Below are 4,074 nucleotides of genomic sequence, written 5' to 3' on the forward strand. Positions count from 1 at the left end.
AAATATATTTTCAATTCCATTAGGGCAAGTATTTCCATTAAACCATTTTCTCTTTTCCTTTATATCATAGAGTTATTCAACCCTAGCTAACATTAGAATCACCTGGACTGTTTCCCAGAGATTTTTATTTAATTGGTCTGTAGTGGGGCCCCAATCTAGGTTTTTGTTTTTTTTAATTTATAAATTAAGTGGTTCTAATATGTAGGCAAGATTGAGGATCACTACACATATTACTTGATCTTCTTTCCTATTTATTCCTATTTATTATTATGTTTTATTTAACATGAAGTCTACCTAACCAGCAACAGGATATGTTTATCCATTTATTCAAGTTTTTAATTTCTGACAGTGAGGTGCTGTAATTGTCTTTGCGTAGGTTCTGTGTGTTCCTCATTAGACTAATTCTTTTTTTTTTATAAATTTATTTATTTATTTATGGCTGCGTTGGGTCTTCGTTGCTGCACTCAGGCTTTCTCTAGTTGCGGCGAGCGGGGGCTACTCTTCGTTGTGGTGCGCGGGCTTCTCATTGCAGTGGCTTCTCGTTGTGGGGCATGGGCTCTAGGCATGTGAGCTTCAGTAGTTGTGGCATGTGGGCTCAGTAATTTGTGGCTCGTGGGCTCTAGAGCGCAGGCTCAGTAGTTGTGGCACATGAGCTTAGTTGCTCTGCGGCATGTGGGATCTTCCCGGACCAGGGCTCGAACCCATGTCCCCTGCATTGGCAGGCAGATTCTTAACCACTGCGCCACCAGGGAAGTCCCCTCATTAGACTAATTCTTAAACATGTGGTATAGTCAGACTTTCTATATCAAAATCAGGATAAAGTAAAAATAAATCTAATCAATCTGATTATGGAGTTTCATATATCTTTGTCTAGCTCCTCTGTGTATACAGCTATAGATATTTGTGTCCGTGTTTGCATTGTTCAGAAAAAGATTCTTATTAGGCCAGGGCTATCATGTGGTAGTCCCTGTTACCTAAAAGCCCTATGGCATTAATACTAGCCAGCCAGTGGAGATCTTTTAGATCATTTATTGAACTAAATCTCTATGTGCTAAGAGCTGAAGGCACATGAATAGAACAGTTTCCTTATTAAGAAGCATTTAGAGTTGTCAGTGGTTACAAAAAAAAAAAAAAATCACTATTTCAGGCTCTCACTTACCTCCTTCAGGGGTCAGAATAGCTGAGTAAATGAATTCTGAGCTTGTGTTTGTGAAGTGTATGGATCAAGAGCATTTGTCCTGGAGGCAAACAGCCTGGGATCATATCCTTACTTTACTAACTAGCCATGAGGCCTTGGGCAAGTAACTTAACCTCTCTACAGCTGTCTTTTGTAAAGAGGAGATTATAATAATAGTTACCTCATGAGGTTGTTATGAGGAATAAATGAGTTATATGTGTAAAGTCTTTAGAACTCTACCTGACACATAATAAGCACTTAATGTATGTTATATTATTATTTGGGGGTGGCGGATTGGCAAGTGGCACTAGCAGGGTAGTGAGCAGAGTGCAGAACACAGAGGGAGACATTCTTTAGGGCATCTTTAAAACAAATTTCCTCTTCTCTTTCCCCATCCTCCTTTCCCTCCTTTCTCCCTTCCCACCTCTCCCTCTTCTTTCCCTCTCCTTCCTAAACAATTCAGTCCAAAATCCAAGGAAGGCCAAGGAAGGATTACTGTGAACAATTATATGCCAATAAAATAGAATATACAGATGAAATGGAAAAATATCTAGAAAGACACACTACTAAAACCAACTTAAGAAGAAATAGTCAATCTAAATAGACCTATAACAAATGGAGAGATTAAATTAGTAGTCAAAAACTTCCCACAAAGAAAAGCCCAGGCCCAGATGGCTTCACTGCTGAATTCTACCAAACATTTAAAGAAGAACTGATAGCAACCCTACACAAACTCTTACGTAAAATAGAAGAGGGAGGAACACTTCTCAATTCATTCTATATGAGGCCAGTATTATCTAGATACTAAACCAAAGGCATCAGAAGAAAACTACTGACCAATATCTTTTAAGAATATGGATGCAAAAACCCTCAACAAAATACTAGCAAACCAAATGTAGCACATAAAAAAGAATTATACTCCATGACCACATGAGATTCATTTTAGGAATGCAAAGCTGACTTAACATTCCTAAATCAATTAATGTAATACACTGTATCAATAAAATAAAAAAACAAAACCACATGATCATCTCAATGGATGCAGGAAAAAAGGCATTTGACAAAATCCAATGTCCTTTCATGATAAAAAACACAACATATTACAGAATTTCCTCAGCTTGATAAAGGGCATCTACAAAACCCCCACAGATATCTTCATACTTAGTGGTGAAAGACTGAATGCTTTCCCCCTAAGGTCAGGAACAAGACAAGTCTATCTACTCTCACCACTTCTACTCAACTTTGTACTGGAGGTTCTAGCAAGTGCAATTAGGTATTTAATTAAAATAAAAGGTATCCAGTTTGGAAAGGAAGAAGTAAAACTATCTCTTTGTAAATGAGCTGATTTGTAGTATATGAAAATTCTAAGGAATCTACCAATAAACAAGTTCAGCAAGTTTGAAGAATTCAAGACCAATATACAAAAATCAATTGCATTTTTTAATATACATACAATTAACAAAAATGAAAGTAAGAAAACAATTTCATTTACAAGAATATCTATAGAATAAATTTAACAAAAGAAGTGCAAAATATATACTCTGAAAGCTATAAAACATTCTCAAAAGAAATTAAAGAAGGTGTAAATAATTGGGAAAACATCCTTGTTTATGGATTGGTAGGTTTAATATTGTTTAGATGGCACTACTCCCCAAATTGATCTATAGATTCAACACAATTCCTATCAGAATCCTAGCTGAAATTTGTAGCTAAAATTGTAGAAATTTATTTGTAGAAATTTATAAGCAGATTCTATAACTCATACAAAAATTTAAAAGATCCAGGAGAACCAAAACATTCTTGAAAAAGGACAAAGTTGGAGGACTCACCACTTGTTGATTTCAAAACTTACTACAAAGCAACAGTAATCAAGAAAGTGTGGTACTGGCATGAGATAGACATGTAAATTAAAGGAATGGAATTGAGAGTCCAGAAATGAGCTCATGTGCCTATGATCAACTGATTTTCAACAAGCGTGCCAAGACCAATGTGGGAAAGAATAGTCTTTTCAACAAATCGTGCTGGAACAACTAGATAGGCACATTCAAAAGAATGAAATTGGATCCTTACCTCATACTACTTATAGAATTAACTCAAAAGTTATCAAAAACCTAAATGTAAAAGCTAAACCAACACAACTCTTAGAAGAAAACAGGAGTAAATTATCATGAGCTTGAGTTTGGCAAAGAATGCTTAGGTCTGACACCAAATGCAAGAGCAACAAAAGAAAAAACAGATAATTTGGATTTCATTAAAATTAAAATCTTTTGTGTTTTAAAGAACACTGTTGGGGACTTCTCTGGTGACGCAGTGGTTAAAAATCCGCTTGCCAATGCAGGGGCCCTGGTTAGAGCCCTGGTCCGGGAAGATCCCACATGCCGTGGAGCAACTAAGCCCGTGTGCCATAACTACTGAAGCCCATGTGCCTAGAGCCCGTGCTCCACAACAAAGAGAAGCCACTGCAATGAGAAGCCCGTGCACTGCAACGAAGAGTAGCCTCTGCTCGCGGCAACTAGAGAAAGCCGGCGCGCAGCAACAAAAACCCAATGCAGCCAAAAATTAATTAATTAATTAATTTTAAAAAAAGAACACTCTCAAGAAGTGCAAAGACAACCACAAAATGGGAGAAAATATTTGCAAATCATATATCTGATAAGTTACCTGTATCCAGAATATGCAAAAACTACAACTCAATAATGAAAAGACAACTAACCCGGGCTTCCCTGGTGGCGCAGTGGTTGGGAGTCCTCCTGCCCATGCAGGGGACATGGGTTCGTGCCCCGGTGCGTGCTGCGGAGCGGCTGGGCCCGTGAGCCATGGCCGCTGAGCCTGCGCGTCCGGAGCCTGTGCTCCGCAACGGGAGAGGCCACAACAGTGAGAGGCCCGCGTACGGCAAA

The sequence above is a fragment of the Lipotes vexillifer genome, unplaced genomic scaffold, assembly GCF_000442215.2.
Source record: "Lipotes vexillifer unplaced genomic scaffold, Lipotes_vexillifer_v1.1 scaffold1378, whole genome shotgun sequence".
NCBI lineage: Eukaryota > Metazoa > Chordata > Mammalia > Artiodactyla > Lipotidae > Lipotes > Lipotes vexillifer.